The sequence below is a fragment of the Lolium rigidum genome, chromosome 7 (assembly GCF_022539505.1).
Source record: "Lolium rigidum isolate FL_2022 chromosome 7, APGP_CSIRO_Lrig_0.1, whole genome shotgun sequence".
NCBI classification, from domain to species: Eukaryota; Viridiplantae; Streptophyta; class Magnoliopsida; order Poales; family Poaceae; genus Lolium; species Lolium rigidum.
The window spans coordinates 34440397-34448173 of record NC_061514.1 but is presented as its reverse complement, the minus strand read 5'-3'; positions in this window follow the sequence as shown (position 1 = coordinate 34448173).

Genomic DNA, 7777 nt, shown 5'->3' with positions numbered 1-7777 from the left:
TACATAGCGGAAGCGTATTAGTAGTGGACTATATAATTCCACAGGCCAACGCTTGACGTCAGAAGAACTCCTAGTTGTTGTAGACATCCTGCTGGCCGTCGTCTTCATAGTGTCTGCTCCTCTTCATACTCCGGCCATTTGAATAGCCGGGGACACGGCCGTGAGTACTTCAAAGTACTCGCAAACTAATACTAGTATAAGTACTACCAATTTAGTACGGGGGTGCTAAGCTCTAGGTTTCTTTGCATGAAGCCAATTTTAGTTTAGAAACATTTTAGTAAACAAATCCGCAGGTGCTAACTAGCTCAAGTGGGAACATTAGTGTCATTCCCACAACTTAGTTGTGATTCAAATCAAATTCACCGTTCAAAATCATCCACCCTTTTTAAGACACATGTGATAATGGAACAGTATGGCCTTTCCAACCGTCCGTAACCGTGGACACGGCTATTCGAATAGGTTTACACTCTGCAGAGGTTGCACACATGTGCCACAACATTTGATTTCATCCGTCAGGGATAACCCTGAATATTCGTAACTCAGTACGCGGATCATCAACCATAACCTTTCACTTACATACCCTAGTATAGGCACCTCTCCCCATGAGCTTGGCCTCCCAGTGAAGACCAACTGTCAACTCGGGAACCGCACGAGGCTTGGCCGTACAATTCACCTCAATTCACATCATTTCTCAACAACGGAGGCAGCCTCGGCATAACCCCTATGATGCTTGTTCGGAGGGAACCCATACTAAGATGTATAAACTTCTAGTTAAGCCCTACCCATAATCGGGTATTGTGGGGGTACTAAAAAAATTGGAAAGGTATCGCATCCAAACCAATATCGGTTTTATCAAAAATCACCATCTTCTCTTGGTCATATTCACCTTCAAACTTCGTTCAATGGAATGAATCATCATTCCAAGGTTTAAAATTCAAAACAAGTCACATGTTCCCATCTAGAGTAGCCACTTTTATTTGTTAGCACTAGCCACTAGTCTTGATGAGTGCTACTTAACTCATAAACTTTTTAGGCTAAGTTTGATACTCTTGTTCTACTCTATACTTAGACCAAAGTTAACTATAAAAGTAAGCTTGAATAAATAAAGTAAAAACTTTGCAAGAATAAAACTTGGGATGGGATCAGGAAACATAAAATAGTAGGTGAGTGTGCCTTGCCCTGACAGAGCTTTGCACTTTGCAGGAATATTAGCTTGCCTTGGTTGGTGTACTGATCAAAGTGGTCTTCCTCTCCTTGGAAGTAGACCTCCTCCTCCTCCTCTTGATACTCTTCCGTACTAGCGTCTAAAATACGAATACGAGGTACAATCACCACACCAATCTTAACTTTACTAAGCACACATAGGCCACACAAGCTAGGTTATCATCATACAGTAAATAAGTTGGTGGATTTGTTTTCTCATTTAAGAAAAATAATTTCCTCTCATATTAATTAAGTGTTATTTTTAATTCCTTAGAGCAATAAATTCCTCTCATTACCTTATTAAGATTTAATTTCTCTCATGAATAATATGTGACCTGGGTTGACCAAAGTCAACTTCTTCATACTTATCATTTAAGAAAATGATTTAAATGAGGTGAGCACCTCATACCATTTAATCCTAGCATGATAAAGATTTAATATCACCAACAATTCATATGGGATCTAAATGACCAGAGTCTCTACCTCATTTCGAATTGGTGGTGACAAGATTTAAATGGGGGAAAGCTCCCATGTGATTTTTAAATGGTTTGGACCATAGTTTTGACTAGAAATAGCCATATAGTCCTTTAATTCAACTAGGCCATGATCATTCAAAGTAAGCATGGAATATTTTTGCAGAAACAATTAGTGCAGGTGAAATGTGATTTATAGGAGTTGGAATCAACTCAAAAGCATTTTTGGTTGATTTTTAATAAATGGGTGATGTTCAAAAAGGCCCTGCTTTGTTATTTTTATCACATTAATTCTACAAACAATTTTGAGGTGAGGCCAGTGGGGTTGGATAGAGCTTTTCACAAGCTTTTCAAATATATAAAATTTATTAAATTTGGTTTAGTAGATTTATTTCTATTAAATTTTGAATCGAGCAGCAGTATTGAATTTGAATTTAAAAGGAATAAAAGAATTCAAATTTTGGCTCGGGCGGGAAAGGTGAGCAGGCCGAAAGGGAGAAAAACAACTGGGCCGGCCCAGCTACGCGTCTGGCGCGAGCGGGCCGCCTGACAAGGTGGGACCCAGCGGTCAGGCCACTTAACAGCGAAACGTTACGCGGTGAGGTGAGCCGTCGGATTAAAAACAGATCGGACGGCGCTCGATCGCCACCTTCCTCGACAGAGCTCGCCGGAGAGCGAAACCCTGGGCGCGGCAGAGGGGTTGCGACGGAGGGCTTACCGGTGTCCGGCGAGGTCGGCGAGGCGGGCAAACGACGGTGGAGTCGACGGCGAGTCGCGGGAGGGTCGCAGCAGTGCTTGAGGTGGACGAAATCGACGGCGTCGCGGAGCTACTGGCGCGGCGGCTCCGATCAAATTCCGGCGGCTGAGGGGGTAATCGTCGAGGGGAGGTGGTCAGGGAGGTTCAGGAGGGAGAGGGGAGCTCGTTGGTGTGCAGAATTGAGGCGAGGGAGTCCTCCTTTTATAGGGGCGCGAGGTGGCCGAGGGTGCGGAGCAGGTCGAGCATGGAGGCGAGGCTACAGGCGTCTAGCGTCACGGGCGAGGGGGCAGGGCTGTGCAGCACGGTCTGGCAGTCGTCACGGTGGTCTCAGAGCAGCGGGAGGTGGTCAAGCACAGTGGGGCGGGTCACGCGTCCGTGGCTACTGTGGCGGTTGTCGAGGACGAAGTCGTCGTCTACAGCTTGTCCGCGGTCAATTGGGGGTGTCTGGGAGGTTGCTGAGGTCACGGCGATCATGTAGGAGAGAGGAGAGGGCGTGAGGTGGTCGGAGTCAGCGGGGCGGGACGGTGTACTGTCGTGCCCGTGGCCATGCCGATGCGCGCGCTGGCGAGCCCGGGTGTGGTGACCACGTCAGGGCATGTCACGTTCTGGGCATTGTCTTGTTCTCCTTGGCTTGGGACTTTGTCCAACGTCATCGGCAGAGTGAATGGGGAAGGTCCAGGACACGGTGGTGCATGTTGGAAGAGAGAGGTGAGGGAGATGGCACGGGGTGGCCATGCCATGCCACGGCATGGTCATGCCCTTGTCATTTTGAGCAAGTGGAGGTGCTGGCAAGGAGGGGCACTGGTGCTGAGGGGTGAGAGGAGGCTTCAGGGCAGCAGAGAAGGGCCAGGGTTGGACTTAGTCTCCTCTCATTTTCAGTATGGGCACAAACTTCACCTCTGCCCACCATGTGTTCGACAAAATGCCCGCAAGAAACTTATTTTCAAATTTTGAGATTCTTTTTGGTGGATTGTATTCATATAATATTTGAAGTATAATGGTGGTGGTGGTGGTCAATTTGGTGAAGGTTGGCAAGATTTCAAAAGTGGGGTGAATCTTCTCTTTATCTCAATGTCTCCACTTGTCAATTCTCGTCCTGGTCAACCTGGTCAAAGTTAGCTCTGGTGGTCAACATAAAAGTGGTTCACCTTGACATGGTCTTGGATGACATGGCAAGTGTTGACCAAGTTTGGTTTAGGAAAGGTCAAAACCAGGGGTGCAAAGTGGTGAAGATGTTATAAATGGGTCATATGACCATTATCATATGTAAGTTGGAAAATGCATTTTTCTTTGATTTGATTCTGGTTTCTTTGATGCATTTGTGTTTGTTATTGATATATAAGTGTTTTACAAACAATGGCACAAGCCAAAGTGGCCTTGGTTGAAGATTTGCAAAAATGGCTAAATGTGTATGTGAGTGAAAATGGGATTTTCTCACTATTTGATTTCTCTCTTTTTGATTTGATTTTTCTTCACTCCAAAGTGATTCTTATTAGTTTAGGAACATTTCCAAACCATTGAAACCATTCCAAATGGTCTAGCTCAAAGATTTGCAAAATTGGCCATAACACATAAGAGGTGACATGTCAAATTTTCTTAATCTTCTAAATTGTTTCCCTTGCTTTACTTGGGCATGGTTTAGGGTCAATTTAGTGTTAGATTAGGTTTAGAGATGGTTTCACACCATTTGGTCAAGGTATAAAGGCATAGGACAAGAATTGGGTATTATGGCTATGTGTCACATATGCCTCTATGCATATGTTGCATTTGATTTTTAATTTGACTTGGCTTGACCCAATTGATGTTGTTGAGTGTTGAAATGGTATATAGGAGTGATCCAACCATTCACCACAAGTCTTAGGGTCAAGATCCTCAATTTCACAAATTTGCATTTTACTCTCATATGCCTCTATGGCATTTTTTAGTTTCTTTTTATTTTCTTTTGTTTCAACTTGGAATTGGTTTGAGAAGTACTAGATAAGGTTTATGAAGGTTTTCCAATTCTCTAAATAAAGTGGAAAGGCCTAGAGTAAAACTTTTTCAAGAATAGCCATAGGCACATATGCCTCTTTCTTATTTAAATTCTTTTTATTTTATTTTAACTTGGATGGTAAAAAGGAATGTGAGGTTTAGGTTTAAGAGCATTTCAAATACTAATTAAACAAGCAATCATGGCAATAGCACAAGAATTAAACAAGATCTCTAGGTATCAAACTTAATTTAATAAAAGTTTTTGTTGGTTCCAAAATTTTGGAACTAGGGAAATTCATTTTGTTTGTTTTGGTAAATTTTTGGGATGTTACAAACCCTTCCCCCTTAAACAAATCTCGTCCCGAGATTTTAAGAGAAGTTAGGTTCCTAAGAAAGATTGAGCAGTGAGATTAACAGGGGAACATACTTGGCATGGCCTGAGGGGCTTCCTGGGCTTCATTGGCAGTCATGTGGTAGAAACGGCCGTTGTTGTTGTTCTGGTTCCTTCTTCCGGCAAAGCGGCGTTGTTGCTGAGCAGGTGCTGCGGTATTGGCGGCAATCTTGGCAAGCTTCTTGGGGCACTCATTGGAGTAATGACCCACAACTCCACATTCATAGCAGTTGACGGTGGACTTGTCTTTGGGGTTGACGGGAACCGCGTTGCTTCCCGTCCTTGGGGCAGTATTGGGGTTGTTGTTGTTATTGTTGGGGTTGCTGTTGTCGTGGTTGTTACTGTTGTTGTTGTAGTTGTTGCCTCCGGGCTTCGGGGGTCCTCCGTTGGTGTTGGTGTAGTTGGGGCGATAAGTCTGAGTGGTTGGCTTGTTGTTTCTTGGGGTAAATCCTCCAGAGGAGTTGTTGCGGTACTTCTGGGTATGGTGGGGTCCACTCTGGTTCATCATTCTTCTCTTGCGGTTCTCGTTGGCTTGATGCAGTTTTCCTTCCATTTGTATGGCTGAGTCTACCAGGGCTTCTAAGTCGGCGAACGGAATGTTCACTAACACAATTTGCATCTCGTCATGCAGTCCGTTCAGAAATCTCTCCTTCCTTTTCTCATTGGTGTCGGTCTCATCCGGGGCGTACCTTGACAGGGTAAGAAACCTGTCGCGGTATTCCACCACGGACATCCTTCCTTGCTTCAGTTCGCGGAACTCGTCTCTCATCTTCTTGATCAGTCCTTGGGGCACATGGTACTTGCTAAACTTCAGCTTGAAGTCTTCCCAGGTCATCATCTGTCCTGCATTCATGGCACGGGTGCTGGTCCACCAAGCTCTTGCTGGTCCTGCTAAGTAGTGCGTGGCAAACAGCACTTTCTCTGCGGCTTCAACTCCCGCAACTTCGAGGTTGTTCTCCATTGTCTGGAGCCAGTCATCAGCATCTAGGGGTTCTTCAGTCTTGTTGAATATTGGAGGGTTGGTGTTCTGAAAATTCTTCAACTTCGATCCAGGGTGATCGTGGTTTCCATGGCCCTGATTGTTCTGAGCTATCTGTTGTAGTGCAGCTATGTTGGCTTGCCTTTCAGCTCTTTCGGCTTCGCGGTCTGCCATCATTATCTGCATCATCTGCATCATGGCGTCTTGATTTGCGCTACGAGTGGGAGGGGCCATCTGAACAGTGGGGTAGATGATAAGATAAGAGGGAAATTTCTATGGTTTGTTTTGTTAAAGTTTAAAAAGTTCATAACTTGAAAACTGGAGTAGTGTTGCGGGGGTAAAACCAACAGCACTTTTTCATTCATACTAAACATCACACATTACAAATCTAACACACCGTTGGTTTGAAGAACCATTCATTCGCTCTACGATACAAGGGGAATCCTGATACAACTCACACCTACGAAAGTGCTTAAATGATACTACTCTTCAGGGGGGGGGATTCTTCATCTTCATGGGTAATGTGCTTGGCGAAAGGCGAGGGCGTTGTCCAACTCCTTGCGGGTCTTGTACAGCATGTAGTCCAGGTGTGCTACATAATGGTTCATCTCTGGGTGCGGGGGCATGGTTATTGGTCTTCCCATGGGATCATGTCTTGGGTAGTAAGTGAAGCGGGTATACTTGAGCTTGTTCATGTTCTGTCCGCACAGACGGGCAATTCCTTCTTGCATGGCTCTAACTAGTCCTTCTTTCCAGGTGTTTCCCGTTACAGAAAACCATATGGTTTCCCATATTGGGGCTCCAAGATTTCTTCGTAGATCTGCAGAAACTTCCCACCGAGGTGGTCCTCCCAACTGATTTTTGAGGGGTGTTCCGAAGAACTCGGGATACGGGCGTCCCAGATACTCCACTAGTTGCTTCAAATCCTTTTCGAACATCAGTTCTCCTCTGTGACCAAGCTGATAGCACTCCCATTTGTATTCCATCTATGAACAAAGAGGAGGAGTAAATTAGAGAGGTATTCCAGTGTGCAAAATTTTATGTAGGAATGGCAAGGTAAGGTAGGGCATGAATTTCTCATTTTGAAAAAGATCTCAAGGATAAGAGTGAGAATAAGTTTTTCGCAAATATTCACTTCTTTGGTTTTGAAACTAAGTTTTGCAGACGTCCATTCTAACTAGGGTCTCCTAAGGTCAAACAATGGCTCTGATACCAACTTGTCAACACCCGGATTTTTAAGTCCAGATGCCTATTATGCCATACATCGCAATCCCAGGAAGATTGTTGTTGCGAGACATAACAGTGGATATCATAAGTCATCATTCCTTACAAACCATAATTGTCTTACAAAAGTAGATCACATGATCCAATATTACACAAATAGTTGATCTACTGATCAACGAACATATTACATAGCGGAAGCGTATTAGTAGTGGACTATATAATTCCACAGGCCAACGCTTGACGTCAGAAGAACTCCTAGTTATTGTAGACATCCTGCTGGCCGTCGTCTTCATAGTGCTGCTCCTCTTCATACTCTGGCCATTTGAATAGCCAGGGACACAGCCGTGAGTACTTCAAAGTACTCGCAAACTAATACTAGTATAAGTACTACCAATTTAGTACGGGGGTGCTAAGCTCTAGGTTTCTTTGCATGAAGCCAATTTTAGTTTAGAAACATTTTAGTAAACAAATCCGCAGGTGCTAACTAGCTCAAGTGGGAACATTAGTGTCATTCCCACAACTTAGTTGTGATTCAAATCAAATTCACCGTTCAAAATCATCCACCCTTTTTAAGACACATCTGATAATGGAACAGTATGGCCTTTCCAACCGTCCGTAACCAGTGGACACGGCTATTCGAATAGGTTTACACTCTGCAGAGGTTGCACACATGTGCCACAACATTTGATTTCATCCGTCGGGATAACCCTGAATATTCGTAACTCGAGACGCGGATCATCAACCATAACCTTTCACTTACATACCCTAGTATAGGCACC